Source organism: Ovis canadensis, chromosome 12 (genome assembly GCF_042477335.2).
Source record: "Ovis canadensis isolate MfBH-ARS-UI-01 breed Bighorn chromosome 12, ARS-UI_OviCan_v2, whole genome shotgun sequence".
NCBI classification, from domain to species: Eukaryota; Metazoa; Chordata; class Mammalia; order Artiodactyla; family Bovidae; genus Ovis; species Ovis canadensis.
In genome coordinates, this window is record NC_091256.1 from 55,808,839 (window position 1) to 55,826,343 (window position 17,505).

General features: G+C 43.7%; 1 long non-coding RNA gene across 1 annotated transcript; it reads left to right on the plus strand.

The window, feature by feature from the left end:
• The first annotated feature begins 14,804 nt into the window (after positions 1-14,804).
• On the plus strand, positions 14,805-17,146 carry LOC138416518 (uncharacterized). Its single transcript, XR_011247709.1, has 2 exons — positions 14,805-15,800; positions 16,943-17,146. It is a non-coding gene; the product is annotated as an uncharacterized lncRNA (long non-coding RNA).
• The last annotated feature ends 359 nt before the right edge of the window (positions 17,147-17,505 follow it).

The window sequence follows — 17,505 nt, forward strand, 5'->3', positions numbered from 1 at the left end:
ATGCTCATAGCCAGGTGTTGTTCACTCAATCGTGTCTGACTCTTTACAACCCCAGGACGTCAGGCTTCCCTGTCCTTCACTATCTCTCAGAGTTTGCTCAAATTCATGTCCATTGAATAAATGATGTCATCCAACCATCTCATCCTCTCCAGCCCCTTTCTCCTCATGCCCTAGTCTTTCCCAGCATCAGGGTCTTTTCCAGTGAGTCAGCTCTTCACATCATGTGGCCAAAGTACTGGAGCTTCGGCTTCAGCATCAGTCTTTCCAAAGAATCAGTTCAGTTCAATTTAGTCACTCAGTCCAACTCTTTGCAACCCCATGGATGGCAGCACACCAGGCTTTCCTGTCCTTCACCAACTCCCAGAGCTTTCTCAAACTCATGTCCATGTGTGATGACATCCAACCAGCTATTCCTCTGTCATCCCCTTCTCCTCCTGCCTTCAGTCTTGCCCATCATCAGGGTCTTTTCCAATGAGTCACTTTGCATGAGGTGACCAAAGTATTGGAGCTTCAGCTTCAGCATCAGTCCTTCCAATGAATATTCAGGGTTGATTTCCTAAGATTGACTGGTTTGATCTCCTTGCAGTCCAATGGACTCTCAAAGAGTCTTCTCCAACACCACAGTTCAAAAGCATCAATTCTTTGGCACTCAGCTTTCTTTGTGGTCCAACTCTCACATCCATACAAGACTACTGGAAAAACCATAGCTTTGACTATATGCACCTTTGTTGGCAAAGTGATGTCTGTGCTTTTTAATACACTGTGTAGGTTTGCCATAGCTTTTCTTCCAAGAAGCAAGTGTCTTTTAATTTCATGGCTACAATCACCATCTGCAGTGATTTTGGAGCCCAAGAAAATGAAGTCTATAGCCAGGTACCTGGGACCAATAGCTCTGTCATTCATGTGAAGTCTATATAATCTGCAAATATGGTGGGAAGTTGTAGACCACAGCAAGTGCTTTATAGGTACTGACTCATTTAATCCTTACAACTGCCCTGTAAAGAAGGCATGATGGGTCTCTATTCAAGGTTGAAGAACCTGAGTCACAGAGATGTAAAGCAGCTTGCCCAAGATCACACAGCCACAAAGTGGCAATCAGCATTGGGAGGAGATTCTGTATAGCCTCTCGAGTAAGCCTTCTCTGATCATCTCGTGTTTCCTCCTTAGCCAAACCATAACATGCATGAAAAACGCAAATGTATAAGCATAGTTTTTGTGTGCATTTTCACACTTCCTCTGTGTCATCTTCCTTATGAGATTTCATGCTAGATTCCAAACTGCTGGAGAGCATGAACAAAAACAAAATAAAAAGGAAACCTGAGCACTGAGTGATACTCAAGTACCTTCCAGTCAAATGGCAATCACATCAAAACCGTGTAACAGTTACGGACACTCAAAAATTTGATGATGATAAAAATGTGGGAAAAGAAACAAGACAAGGTTTGTGACAGATAATTAATACCCTGTTTTATCAGCATCTGATGGGTCAAAGGAGCCTAGAAAAGAGAGACGTCTAAGTTCCCTTTTTTTACAAAATGCAGACTTTGAGTGTTTTCACTTTCTTGTACTTTTCTACTCTTACACACTGGGAACTTCTTATTCCTTCTGGCACCTTTCAAATCTGTGTTTTGATCTCTGTGAATACCTGAGCATACAATCACATTACCTAAGTCACGCTTTAACTGCCTTCAGACAAATATGCAAACAAACAGTTTCAGAAAGCTCAGTAATTACCTGAAATCTATGCCAGTGTAGACTGACATCGTGATCAACACAGAACCGGCTGCTGAAATGAGGCAGTTATTGTTTTGCTCAAATCTTTCTTTTAGTTGAAATGAATCACCTAAGCCAGAAAGCAAAGTGATTTTAATAAGTAATAATCACAGTGACACATCTTATTGTAATATTTACAAAATGTTCTTGACATCATTAAGGCCATGCCCTTGGAAAGAGGAAGGAGGAACATAGAGAGTAAAAACATGGTCTGGGCACCCGCTCTGTGAGAGGCGATCCCATCCACAGGCAGAGAATCTTGGGGACACTGGTGTGGTGATTTTTGATTTCCAGCTGAAGAAAGAGACTCAGAGCAATTCAGGAATGTACCCCAAATCACACAGCTAGAAAGGGACCAAGCAAAGATTAGCAGTCAGTTCTGTCCAGCACTCAACCGTCTGCTACTCAGCCTCTCAGAGTTTCCTGAGAAATCTTTTGAGAAATTATGTGGATTCATTAATTTCCCAAAGATTTGACTCCATTTCTATTCCTAATCAGAAAATAATATTTTCTCAAGATTCAAAACTTAATAGAAGCCCCCTGGAAAATCCCATGGACAGAGGAGCCTGGAAGGCGGCAGTCCATGGGGTCGCTGAGGGTCGGACACGACTGAGCGACTTCACTTCCACTTTTCACTTTCATGCATTGGGGAAGGAAATGGCAACCCACTCCAGTGTTCTTGCCTGGAGAATCCCAGGGACGGGGGAGCCTGGTGGGTTGTCGTCTATGGGGTCGCACAGAGTCGGACACGACTGAAGCGACTTAGCAGCATTGAGGAAAAGTGGAAGGCAATCAACAGGTCTGAGTTGTCAGATCACTCACTTTAATGACTGATGAAGATGTTATGACCTCAGGACTCTCATTCTCCTCTGCACCCTCATTTAGACAGTGGAAGCTTACATTCACAGTAGTCATAATCCTCCCAGATATAAATGGATTAAACCCATAAGTTAAAAGGCAGACGTATGGGGAGAAGTTCTGCCTAAGAGACAACTAAAACTAAAGGACATCGAAAAGTTGAGATTAAAATGACGAAAAAAGACACACCAGAAAAATAGTAACCAAAGGAGAACTGGCATACCTTCATCAAAATCACACACACAAAAATGAACTTAAAGACAAAAACTGTTACTAAATCATGGAAAAATTTTCGACTTACCAGGAAGACATAGAATTCTAAATGGATTCACACCCAATAAAGTCTCACACCATATAAATCAAAAATTTATATGTACTACCATAAATTAGTAGTAAAGGGAGAAATTGACAAATCAAACAACATCTCTCTCTCTCAATTGTTAGTCAGTCAAGCAGCAAAAAAGAATCAATAAATATATTTAGACAACTTGATTAAAAACCTTGATATAATGGACACAGATAAGATCCTGAATATAACAACCATTTAGAGAAGATCCATTTTCTCTAAGTACATATGAAACAGGTACAGAAATTAATCAGGGGACTTCCCTAGCAATCCAGAGGTTATTAATCTGTGCTTCCACTGCAGGGGGGTCAGTTGTGATCCCTGGACATAGAATTAAGATCCCACATGCCAAATGGTATGGCAAAAAAAAAATAATAATAATAATAAAGTAAAGCACATCTCAACAAATTTCCAAAAACAAATCACATACCATCACATTCTTTGAACACAATGTAATTAATTAGTGAAAGTGTGAATGTGTTAATTGCTCAGTTGTGTCCAAGACTCTTTGCAACCACATGGACCGTACCCCACTAGGCTTCTCTGTTCATAGAATTTTCCAGGCAAGAATACTGGAGTGGGTAGCCATTCCCTTCTTCAGGGGATCTTCCTGACCCAGGGATCAAACCGAGGTCTCCTGCATGGCTGCCAGATTCTTTACCATCTGAGCCACAAGGGAAGTCAAGACCTAATTAAGTAGTTCAGTTCAGTTCAGTCACTCAGTCGTGTCCGACTCTTTGCGACCCCATGAATCGCAGCACACCAGGCCTCCCTGTCCATCACCAACTCCTGAAGTTCACTCAGATTCACGTCCATTGAGTCAGTGATGCCATCCAGCCATCTCATCCTCTGTCGTCCCCTTTTCCTCCTGCCCCCAATCCCTCCCAGCATCACAGTCTTTTCCAATGAGTCAACTCTTTGCAAGAGGTGGCCAAAGTACTGGAGTTTCAGCTTTAGCATCATTCCTTCCAAAGAAATCCCAGGGCTGATCTCCTTCAGAATGGACTGGTTGGATCTCCTTGCAGTCCAAGGGACTCTCAAGAGTCTTCTCCAACACCACAGTTCAAAAGCATCAATTCTTCAGCGCCCAGCCTTCTTCACAGTCCAACTCTCACATCCATACAAGACCACTGGAAAAACCATAGCCTTGACTAGACGGACCTTAGTCGGCAAAGTAATGTATCTGCTTTTGAATATGCTATCTAGGTTGGTCATCAATAACAAAAAGATAAGATGTTTTATACACTAGAACTTAAAAAACACAATTCTAAATAATTCATGACTCCCAAAAGAAATTAGAATGAAAATTTAGAAATGGTTGGAATAATCATAAAAACTCATCCTGCCCATGAGGTTCTCTAAAAGTTGTGTATTATAGTAAAAACTGCACTCGGAGGGAATTGCATGGTCTTAAATACTTATATTTGCAAAGAATAAAGGCTGACATTTAATGAGCAAACTCCTAACTAAAAATGTTATGGCAAAAATCACAGCAAAAATCTAAAGAAAACAAAAAGAGAAGATCATAAAGAAAAGAGCAGGCATTGATGAGTAGCAGAAATATCATAGTAGAAAGAATCAACAAAGCCTAATGCTGGTCCTTTGAAAAGACTAATAAAACGGACCAATCTCTGGTGATATTGATCAAGAAAAAAGAAAAGACATAAATATTTAATCACCAGTCGAGAGTATTTAACTACAAATACAGCAGAGATGAAAACCAGGAGAGAGGCTTTCTTGGTGGTCCAGTGGCTAACACAGGGGAGACAGGTTCAGTCCCTGATAGAGGAAGTTCCCACATGCCTCGAAGAACAGCTAAGCACTGCAACTGCTGAAGTCTGCATGCCTAGAGCCTACGCACCACAGTGAAGAGTGGCTCTGGTTCACTGCAACTAGAGAGAAAGCCTGAGTGCAGCAACGAAAACCCACCACTGCCATTAATTAATTCACACAAAAAAGCAAAACTTGAGAACACAATGAAGTTTTATGCTGATATAGTTGACAATTAGATGAAACAGACACATTTCTAGAAAAATATAATTTATTAATCATGACTCAAGAAGAAACATTAATAGAAAGCTTGCAGAATCCTATCATTATTTTTGGAAATTGAAGCAGTATTAAAACACCTTCCGCAGTAAAACACCAGACAGTGTTTCACAGGCAAGTTCCTCAAAATTTCAGGAGACTCATCATTCCAACCCAACAAAAATTCTTTTAGCACACAGAAAGAATGAAAACATTCTCTCCAACTTATTCTATGAGCTCAGTATAATATCAATTTTAAAAATCAGGCAAAGTCAGTAAGACAAAGGAAAAATACACTAATCTCATTCATAAACATTGGTGTAAAATTCTTTTAAAAATTAGCAAAATGCATCCAACCATGCTTAAAACAGATGATGTTTTATTCTTCCAGGAATGCAAGGTTGGACTGAAATGAGGAAATCTGTGAATGTCATTGTGTTGTGAAAAATTAACTTCAGCCAAAGACAGATCTGGCTTCTGTCCCAGATCCTGGGAGGTAACCTTTAAACTCTAGAAATTTCCTGAGTAATATGAGTGCCTTTGTTATTCATGGTGGGCCCCTTGTGACACACCTGAGGGTTTATGCTAATAAGATGACTCAGGGTGGGGACTGGCTGCACCAGAAAGACCAACTAGGTGATTAGAGAATTGGGGCTTTGGGGCACTTGAATCCAGCCTGACCTCGGGAGAGGGAGAAAGTTGCTGGAAGTTGAAGCTAACCACATGGGCAATAATTTAATCAGCAGAACTTCCCTCATGGCTCGGTGGTGAAAAGTCTGCCTGCCGGTGCAGGAGACAGGTTTGATCCCTGATCCAGGAAAATGCCACATGCCGTGGAGCAACTAAGGCAAATTTGTGCCACAAATTTGAGCCTGTGTCCTAGAGCCCAAGAACTGCAACTACTGAACCTACATGGTGCAACTGCTAAACCCCTTATGCTAAACCCCTGCTAAAGCCCTAGAGCCTGTCCTCTGCAATAAGAGAAGCCACAACAATGAGAAGCCATGCACTACAGCTGGGGAATGGCCCCTACTCGCTGCAACTAGGGAGGACCTGCACAACAACAAAGACCCAGCACAACCAAATATAAATAAAAAAATAAAATTGGGAAAAGGAATATGGACAGCAACGCTTAGGGGAGCTGTGTGGGTTGACAACACTCTGTGTATTGCCGTGCACTGATGCTGAAAGGGCTGTGCAACCCTGAGGACACAGAAGCTTTGTGTCTGAAACCCTCCCAATTTCATATTCTGCCTTCTGTATCTCTTCTCTTGTCTGGCTCTGTTTTATATCCTTTTACTATAATAAGACTGTAACTGTTACATATAGCATGTCCCTGAGCCTGGTGAATTATTCTAGTGACCCTGAGAGAGTCCAGGTCCCTGAATTTGTAGCCAGATGCTCTGGGCAGAGGTGGCCTTGGAGACCCCTCAACTTGAGCCTGGTGTCAGAATTCTCAGGCCAACTCAGTAGTCTGGAGGACTGTGCCCATCACCTTGAGTTTGGCTAACTCTTAGTAGTCGAATGAATGAAAAAAAACTGGGTAAACTCAATGGATGCAAAAAAAAATTAATTAAATTATCTAATTATTTTGATAAAAAAGACTTTAGTAAACTAGCATTAGGATAAAACTTCTGCAGCCTGATAACAGAGAATATAAATAAACGCTATAAACAGAAATGTTCAAAGTATTTTTTTTAAGTCAAGAGCAAATCACAAATGTCACTATTTACTGCTCTTTCTCTAAGTTTTCTGGCATTCTAGAGGATATAATAAGAAAAATAAATTCAAGGCATAAACATTAGAAAGGAAGAATCAGGACAGTTATTATTTGCAGATTATATGATTTTCTATAAATAAAACCCAAAAGATAGATAAATAGATATTATAAAATAGTAAGATAATTTAGCATGCTGGCTCCCTGTAAGAGCTATGTTAAAAAATCAGCTGCCTGTCATATGATAGATTAACCCTAGAGACAAAATTCCAAGGGAAAAAAAAGTCCCAGAAGACCTACTGAAACATAATGCCATTTCTAAAGAGCTTAAAAGCTAGCAAAACTAAATAATAAACTATCATAAATACATTGGAGACAAATGTCTTTATATTTTAAAAAACAATAAGGTACACAAAAAAGAATATCTACCATAGTATCATTTGTAACAACCTCAAACTGGAAGCAAGCTAAATATTCATCAACAGATAAAGGAGTAACCAAAGCGTCATTTTGTTACTGTTCAGTCGCTAAGCAGTGTTTGGGACTCTATGAATTGCAGCATGCCAGGCTTCCCTGTTCTTTATAATCTTCTAGAGTTCGCTCAAATTCACGCTCACTGAGTCAGTGATGCCATCCAGCCATCTGGTCCTCTGTTGTCCCCTATAGTCATACAATAAAATATTCCACAAGAAAAATAAATATATTACTGTGAATACTCTCAATACCACGGGTGAAACTCAAGAACTTTATGCTGAACAATAATTTTTTAAAAACTGTCTACAAAAAAGTAAACATTGTATGATTCCATTGATAAGGAATTCTAAAACAGGCAAAACTAATTTATGGAGAGAGAAGAAAGAATAGTGGCAGCCTTTGGCAGGGAGAGGTTATTGGTTAGAAGAAGATACAAGGGACTTTCTGGGGAAATGGAAATATATTTTTTGAATGGGATAGTGGTTCCATGGGTGTAAACATTTTCCAAATCTCATCAAACTATACCCTTAAAATCTGTCCATTTTTCATATATAAATTATATTTCAAAATTTTAAAAGACAGAACATAGAGGGAAGTCTTATAACCTAAAAAAAAGCAAAGACTTGGGACTTCCCTAGTGGTCCAGTGGCTCAGACTCTTGAGTTCCAAATGTGGGGGACCCAGATTTGAATCCTGGTCAGGGAACTAGATCCCACATGCCACAACTAAGACCCAGCACAGCCAAATAAATAAAAACTTTTTTTTTAAAGTAAAATATACAACTCCTAAGCATTTTGTTTCGGTTTTTGAATTAGAGGTTTTATTTATATTAGGGTTTTATTACCAAGCTTATTCATATGTAAAATAATGCTTTCCCATTAGAAATGAATTCATATAATTCACTTCAATGAGAGATTAACAGAATTTGAACTAAGTGAAAAAGTATATAACCAATCCAACATGCATAAAGGCATTTGATAAAAATCAAATATCTACATTAAGGAGGAAGAGAACAGATTTGATTTGTTCTCATTGACAGGCATTGTACTCTTTCATATAACCTATCACATGCACTGATCTTTTGAAGAGTATTAAGTAGCAATGATTACACAAATTGTGAATATGTTCAAGACCACTGAGTTGTATATTTTTTAAAATATATCTTTTATGTGGACCAGTTTTAAAGTGTTTATTTAATTCATTACAACAAAGAAGTTGCTGTTAAAAAAAAAAAAAAAGAAGCAATGATTATACTATGTCCCCTACCTATGAGTGAGCTCCGATCTGAGAGTGTGTTCCTTAGTCCAATTTGTTCGTAAGTTAGCCAAGGTACCCAACTAAAACAACTGGCTATACAGCAGTGCACTGTGCAGTCCAGTTCAATCGCTCAGTCGTGTCCAACTCTGTGACCTCATGGACTGCAGCAGGCCAGGCTGCCCTGTCCATCACCAACCCCCAAAGCTTGCTCAAACTCATGCCCCTCCAGTCAGTGAGGCCATCCAACCATCTCACCCTCTGTCATCCCCTTCTCCTCCTGCCTTCAGTCTCTCCCAGCATCATGGTCTTTACCAGTGGGTCACTTCTTCACATTAGGTAGCCCAAGTATTAGAGCTTCAGCTTTAGCATTAGCCCTTCTAATGAATATTCAGGACTGATTTCCTTTAAGATTGATTGGTTTGATCTCCTTGCAGTCCAAGGAGATCAAACTCTCAAGAGTCTTCTCCAACACCAAGAGTCAAAGACTCTCAAGAGTCTTCTCAAATACCACAGTTCAAAAGCATCAATTCTTCGGCGCTCAGCTTTCTTTGTGGTCCAACTCTCACATCCATACATGACTACTGGAAAAACCATAGATTTGACTATATGGACCTTTGTCAGCAAAGCAATGTCTCTGCTTTTTAATATGCTGTCTAGGTTTGTCATAGCTTTTCTTCCAAGGACCAAATGTCTTAATTTCATGGCTGCAGTCACCAGCTGCAGTGATTTTGGAGCCCAAGAAAAGAAAGTCTCTTACTGTTTCCATTGTTTCCCCCATCTATTTGCCATGAAGTGATGGGACTGGATGCCATGATCTTCATTTTTTGAATGAGTTTTAAGCCAGCTTTTTCACTCTCCTCTTTCACTTTCATTAAGAGGCTCTTCAGTTCCTCTTTGCTTTCTGCCATAAGGGTGGTGTCACCTGCATATCTGACGTTATTGATATTTCTCCCGGCAATCTTGACTCCAGCTTGTGCTTCATCCAGCCTGGCATTTTGCATGATGTACTCTGCATATAAGTTAAATAAGCAGAGTGACAATATATAGCCTTGATGTAATCCTTTCCCAATTTGGAATCAGTCTGTTGTTCCATGTCCGGTTCTGTTGCTTCCTGACCTTCATACAGATTTCTCAGGAGGCAGGTCAGGTGGTCTGGTATTCCCATCTCTTTCAGAATTGTCCACAGTTTGTTGTGATTCACACAGTCAAAGGCTTTGGCCTAGTCAATGAAGCAGAAGTAGATGTTTTTCTGGAACTGTCTTGCTTTTTCAATGATCCAGCATATATTGGCAATTTGATCTCTGGTTCCTCTGCCTTTTCTAAATCCAGCTTGAATATCTGGTAGTTCTTGGTTCACATACCGTTGAAGCCTCACTTGGAGAATTTTGAGCGTTATTTTACTAGTATGTGAGATGAGTGTAATTGTGTGATAGTTTGAACATTCTTTGGCTTTGTCTTTCTTTGGGATTGGAATGAAAATGGACCTTTTCCAGTTCTGTGGCCACTGCTGAGTTTTCCAAATTTGCTGGCATATTGAGTGCAGCACTTTCATAGCATCATCTTTTAGGATTTAAAATTGCTCAACTGAAATTCCAACTGCAATTCAACCCACCTCCACTAGCTTAGTTCATAGTGATGCTTCCTAGGGCCCACCTGACTTTGCAGTCCAGGATGTCTGACTCTAGGTGAGTGATCACACCATTGTGGTTATCTGGGTCATTAAGATCTTTTCTGTATGGTTCTTTTGTGTATTCTTGCCACCTGTTCTTAATATCTTCTGCTTCTGTTAGGTACTGTAGTGTACTGTAGTAGGTTTATAATAATTTTCACACAAATGATACATAAAAACAAACCAACAAACAAAAATATCCATTTTAAAAATCTTATAGTATAGCACCTTGAAAAGGTATATAGTAGTACAGTCCAACAGCTGGCACACAGGGGCTGGCATCAAACCACCAGGCAAAAGTGTTACTGACTGGAGGAGGGAGAGGAGGTGGGAGACGGTAGAGCTGAGGAGACGGTAGAGCTGAAGAGTCATCAACAGCAGGAATTGGAGGGCAAGCTGCAATGTCCCTCACACCTGACACTGATGGAGTGTATGTTCACGTCCTTGAAAGTTTGCAACTTGTGGGTTCGTATGTAGGGGGCTTATTGTACTGTCGTGCGTGGGTTTTAGGATAACGTATATTTTCAGTTTTGAGGTAATCACTAAATTGTTTTCCAAAGTGGAATAGTTCTATAATCCCAAAGTTAAGCATGAAGTTTACTTAGATAATAATGCCAAGCGGATTCTGTTCTAAACTTGTTTTATTACAACTTAAAGCTTGTGAGTGAGTGTACAGTTGTTTGACCTTCTTTTAATGTAGGGCCAAACCAAGCTTTCTCTCTGCACATGGATCTGCCATTAAAGGTCAGTTGGGGTTTGCATGGACCCCCAGTGCTCTATCATCTGGAGTCCCAGTGGCTACACATCTCCACTGGTCACTCATTCTGTCTGGAAATGCCCCTGGGTCTGCTTTCCCAGGTGGCACTAGTGGTAAAGAACCCACCTGCCAATGCAGGAGACACAGGGACTCGGGTTCAATCCCTGGATTTGGAAGATCCCCTGGAGGAGGGCATAGCAACCCACTCCAGTATTCTTGTCTAGAGAACCCCATGGACAGAGGAGCCTGGTGGGCTACAGTCCATAGAGTAGCAAAGAGTTGGACACAACTGAAGCAACTTAGCACGCACCACACTGCTTTCCCAGTCTTCAAGACATGCCTCCTGCACTCTGCTTAATCAACTCCATTCCTTCTCCAGGAGGAGCCCAGGAAGCCAGCTTCAGCATCACCTGAGAACATGTTAGAAATGCTCAGGCCCTGCCCCAGACCTGCTCAATCAGGAACTTGGTGGGTGGGGGGCAGGCTGGGGGGAGGAAGAGGCGGGAGGGCAGACTGTGTGCCTCAGCTGGTAAAGAATCCACCCACAATGCAGGTGACCTGGATTTGATCCCTGGGTTGGGGAGATACCCTGAAGAAGGAAAAGGCTACCCACTCCAGTATTCTGACCTGGAAAATTCCATGAACTGTATAGTCCATGAGGTCGCAAAGAGTCAGACACGACTGAGTGACTTTCACTCACTCCAACACTCCTGTGATTCTGACTCACTCTAATATTTGAGAACCACAGTTCTCTACTCCGAACTCTCCCTCCCTTCCAACAGAGCATCCTTTCTCAACCTTCCCTGAAAAAAAAAACAAAACGAAAACAAAAACCCAGAAGTAAATAAACTTCCCATGGCAGGAATCGCCACCTTCCCATGTACCACACTCTCAATTTACACTCACATTGTGAGGACAGAAATGATCCTTTCATTTTCAACTTCCAACCCTCAATAGAGTCCTGTTAGCCTGAAGTGTGTCCCAGTCACCCACATCTGTGGACCTCCTTGCCTGTACTCCAGTGGGAGCCAAGATTCTTTTTAAAAAAAAAAAAAATTATTTATTTATTTGGCTGCATCAAGTCTTAGTTTCCGCATTCAGGATTTTTAGTTGTGGCATGTGAACTCTTAGTTTCAGCATGTGGGATCCAGATCCCTGACCAAGGAGTAAACCTGGGCCCCCTGCATTGAGTGTGGAGTCTTAGCCACTGGACCACCAGGGGAGTCCCTGAAGCCAAGATTCTGTAATAATCTCCTCCCTGCTCTCACCACATCTACCACCAACACTCAGACTCCATCCTTCACCAGTACCCAGGATATTCTCTTAAAGTGTAAATCAAGGGACTTCCCTGGTGGTCCAGTGGTTAAGACATCATCTTTCAAGGCAGGGGGTTCAGGCTTGATACCTCCCATGTGCCTCAGGACCAAAAACCAAAAAAAAAAAAACAAACCAGAAAACAGAAGCAGTATTGTAATAAATTCAATAAGGAAAAAAAAAAGGGGGTAAATTGGATCAGACTCCCTTCTGATGGCTATTCCACATACTGGGAGTAAAAGTCAGCCCTTTATCTAACCCTGAAGGTCCTCTGTGGCCAGGCCCCTTCCCATCTCCCCATATCCCTTGTATCTGGTGTTGGCACTCTTGCTTCCCAACCTCCAGCTACATTGGCTTTCCAGAACGTGTCAGGCTCATTTCCACCTCAGGGCCTTTGCACAAGCTATTCCTTCTCCCTTAAAGGCTCCCCCTCAGCTCTCTGTGTGACTGGATTCTTTTGGTCATTCAGATCACAGTTTAAACAACGCAGAGCCCAGAGACCTTCAGGGTCCCATTGGCCAGCTCAGCATCTAGAGCAGAGCATGTATTGTGTGCTCAGGGTAAACGATGACCAAATTTGAGGGGAGAGGTGGGGAACCTGGTTCAGAATGGTTCATTGTGTAGACTTTGTTGTCTGATGCTCTCTGCCATCTGTTCAAAAAGAGCTTGAGTGTAACAGATAAGTGTTTCTCTTGAAAGCCTCATGACCTTAGGTTTGCACTTCTTCTAGATGCATCCCTGGGCTAAAAGGTTTATCTACGTTACATTTTATTGAGAATTTCTAGAAAGCTATTGCTCTCCACGGCTTCCTTGGTGGCTCAGTGGTAAAGAATCCACCTGCTAATGCACGAGATGCAGGTTCAATCCCTCAGTCGGGAAGATCCCCCAGAGAAGGAAATGGCCACTCCAGCATTCTTGCCTGGGAAATCCCATAGACAGAGGAGCCTGGTGGGCTCCAGTCCATGGGGCTGCAAAAGAGAGGGACACAACTTGGAGACTAAACAACAACTGCTCTCCACAGATGCTGACATACAAACAAGCCCTCCAAACTCTTTGGATCTGGATTTAGGATTAACAGGAATTCTTTCATTTGCATTCTCAGAGGCCCACAGTTATATGCTCTTCTAAAAACCTCTACGTCCTTGCTCTTAGATTCCTACTCTGTCCCTCGCTCCCTTCAACCTCTCCCTGTCTCTGCTCTGAGGCTCTTTTGACTTGGTGCAGCCCGACACCACTGCTGGACAGGAGCTCCCCATGACTGCAAAGGAGCCTTTGAAAACACGGATCCATCGCATCAGGTTCCCAAAGAAGAGCTCCAGCAGCACCTCTGCCTGGAGACAAGTCCTGGAGCCACACAACTCTTTGCCCGCTGGTGCCTTTGCAAGCCTGCTAGAGCTCCACACCGTGCCACTGCCAGCCGGCTCCAGGGAACTCCTGGCTGCTCTTTCCAGTCCCTGTCTGTCCGTTCCCTTCGGTTTTACTATTTTTGGTTGTGCTGGATCTTTGTTTCTGCATGGGCTTTCCTCTAGTTGCAGTGAGTGGGGGCTACTCTCTAGCTGCAGTGTGCAGGCTTTCCTCATGGCAGCGTCTCCTCTCGTTGCAGAGCAGGGCTCTGGGCATGAGGGCTTCGGTAGTCGCGGCTCCTGGGCTCTAGAGTACAGGCTCAGTAGCTGTGGCTCACAGGCATAGTTGCTCAGTGGCATGCGGTATCTTCCCAGACCAGGGATCAAACACATGTCTTCTGCATTGGCAGGCAGATTCTTTACCATTGAGCCACCAGGGAAGCCCTCCCTCTCTTTGCTGATGCTACCCACAGAGCTCCATCCACCTGTGAGGCCGGCATGTCCTTGCTCAACTTGGCCCTGATGGTTAAGGCAGCCTCCGTGCAAGGAGCCAGATTCAAGATAGCCACCATTCCAGGCACAGTCCTGAGCCTTTATCTGCTCTTCTCATGGATTCTCCCAAGAAAGAGTCCTGCCATGATGCTGCAGGTGAGAACACCGAGGCTTGCTTCAATAAGATGTCCACCACTGAGGGATGGTGGAGCCCCAGGTACACAGCCCTGACACCATCACCTTAGGCTGTCTACAGCAGAGTTGGGCATTGGATGCCAACCCTTGGTTGAGCCCTCCCAGCCCGCCTGGAGCCTGCATCCCAGTACCAAGGTGACACCTGCTTGTGTGGACTCAAGGTTCACCACGTGCACCACCTGATCCTCTCTGCAGCTTGCCATTCTGACTCCCCAGGAGAAAGCAGGGGACAAGTCCCTGTCCTGGAGCCCCTCCTTCTGCTCTGAGCTAGGACAAAGATTGGATGACATGGACGGGACAAGGCAGACTGGCCACCTTTCACAGAGGGCCGGATGTGCAGGCCAGCATGGCAGGCAGCCACTCCACGTGGTTGGCAAGGTTGAATCTAAACAGGATGAAACTTTGGCCTTTGTCACTTTTTATTTTATTTTTTATGTTTTTAATTAAATTGCCTGGGTCACTGACACCCTGCAGAGATGGTGAAAGGCAGCCTTGCATTTTGTTAATGATACACCATCTGTTTGCTCACACTGTGTGATCACATGATCTTTGCTCCGTAGAACACCCCGTCTCACTGGCCTAAACCAGTTTGTGGGTGAAGTGCCTGGGAAGAGAGCCAGACTCTTCCTTCCTTCCTTTCCTTCTTTCTTTTTTCCTTTCTTCCCCCTCCTTCCCTCCCTACCCTCTCTCTCTTTCTCTCTTCCTCACACCCTCTCTTCCTCTTTCCCTCTTTCTTTTCTTCCTCTCCTTCCCTTGCTCTTCCTCTTCACTCCCCTCCTCCTCCTTCTCTTTCTCTCACCCATTTTAAGACTGCCCCCTGACCCCACTGGCGTTACTGCTCACAGCACCGGACCCCCCGACTTCCACAGCAGTATTTTATCCTGACTTCTGGAAGGGGCCAGTGGAGACCAGATAAGGTAGAGACAGCTCAGACATGAGCGGGGAAGACCCACAGGGGGCATTTGAAGGCAGTACCACCTGCCTACAGCTCAGAGGTTGCAGAGGAATCAGCCGGGACGCCCCCCCCCACCTCGCCCCCGGGGTAGCAGAGCCTGAAGCCGGAGAGCCGCTCCGAACTTACCAGCGAGTGCTGCCGCCTACTCACCTTCACCTGTTACATTCCTGCTAACTCATCACACACAGTAATTATATCAAGTCCCTGAAGAGGGTGGTATCCCAGGTATTTTAAAGAGCTTTAAATTTTATTTCTTTCCATGAAGACTGGCCCTCAGAAAGAAAAAGGAACGGAGGCACAGACTCTGATCAGCTGGTGGCAGTTCCATCAGAGAGACAGACAGACAGAGAGAGAGACAGAGACACAGAGTCAGAGGGTGTTGAACGTGTGGTTCATGGGTACGTGGGGAGCCCCACGAGGAGGGAGACTCAGACACCGACCTCGAAGAACTTGGTGTTCCTGGGACAGAAGACGAATGGCTGTGAAGTATGACTTAAAAAACATTCAGAACTTTGGCAGCTCCAAAGCACTGGAATGTCTGCTCTCAGACACGAGCCTTTGTATCCTAACTCTGAAAAGCCATGGCTGTGTGAGACTGTGTGACCAGGGGACCTGCCACCCGGTAAGGGAGCTTGTCCTGTAAGAGGGGCACCTCTGAAGGGCCCGGGTGACAGGCGCAGCAGGGAGGCTGCGGGGAGGATACCTGGAGGCGGCTCCCCCCCCCCCGACACTTAAATCCTGGGATGTATACACACACACAGAATCACAGCTGCCGACGATTCCTGTCACATCCCCTCCATGTCTTGGCTCCTTCTGATGAGTCCTGTGGGGCTGCCCTCTTTCCTCCCTTCTACGAGATCTCACTTTCTGATTGTAACTTGACTTGGGATAGGGGGTGGCACACACTGTCTGTCTGATTTCACCACTTCCTCAGGGGCCCTGATTACCAGGCTGAAGGTGTGCATGCGTGTGTGTGTGTGTGTGTGTGTGTGTGTGTGCATTTACACCAGTTGCTATTTCTATTCAGTCAACAAGTCATGTCTGACTCTTTTTGACCCCATGAAGTGCAGAATATCAGGCTTCCCTATCCTCCACTATCTCCCAGAGTTTGCTCAAATACATGGCCATTGAGTCAGTGATTCCATCCAACCATCTCATCCTCTGTCATCCCCTTCTTCTCCTGCCTTCAATCTTTCCCAGCATCAGGGACTTTTCCAATGAGTCAGTTCTTCGCATCAGGTGGCCAGAGTATTGGAGCTTCAGCTTCAGCATCAGTCCTTCCAATGAATACTCAGAGTTGATTTCCTTATGATTGACTGATTTTATCTCCTTCCAGTCCAAGGGACCTCAGAAGAGTCTTCTCCAGCAGCATAGTTCAAAAGCATCAGTTCATTATTGCTCAGCTTTCTTTATGGCCCAACTCTCACATCTATACATGACTACTGGGGAAACCATAGCTTTGACTAGATGGACCTTTGTTGGCAACAGATGGATTTTTTTTGTGCAGAACATGGCTCATGGGGATGATTCATCCTCAGCTGTTTCACACTTGGGGCTTAGGAAATCCATGTCCAATCAGCAGAGAACCAATGGCCCAGAAGTTCTCTTATCAACTTCTGATAGGAGTTTGCAGCCCATAAAACTCAGCTCGCACACTCCCTGCAGAGAAAACACCTGCACCTGGGCTTCTTGGCCCAGAAGGTTGTTATTTAGTCACTGGTGAGTAAAGGGCACCATTGTTCCTCCCCTCCCTTGTCACTGAAGAAAAACAATCCAGCTCTGGCAGCGGGCAACTTGCCGGGGACCCTCACCGGATGCTTCTCTGATAGATCTTGCAGCCCATGAGAAAGGAGTGATCGTTTTCCTGGATGAGCAAGGAGCGATGCTGTTAAGGTGTTTTCCTGAAATCCCATCAACACCTGTATGCTAACACTGTTTTGGTAAATTAACTCTTCCCAGCACTAAAAATCATTCATGTCATTATTTCTAAATAACAAGACTCATGAAAGTGACAGAAAACAGTGATGTATGACCTGCAACCAGAAAGCAAACACAGAATGCTTTTCAAACTTCAGTTAAGAATTCCAGCCCGAATTAGAGTCAGTTATAGTGAGGTGGATGAACCTACAGCCTGTTATACAGAGTTAAGTAAGTCAGGAAGAGAAAAACAAATATGATGTATTAATGCACACATTCATATCCCCTATCATGCTGAAGCTGAAGCTCCAATACTTTGGCCACCTGATGTGAAGAGTCAACTCTTTGGAAAAAGACCCTGATGCTGGGAAAGATTGAGGGCAGGAGGAGAAGGGGGAGACAGAGGATGA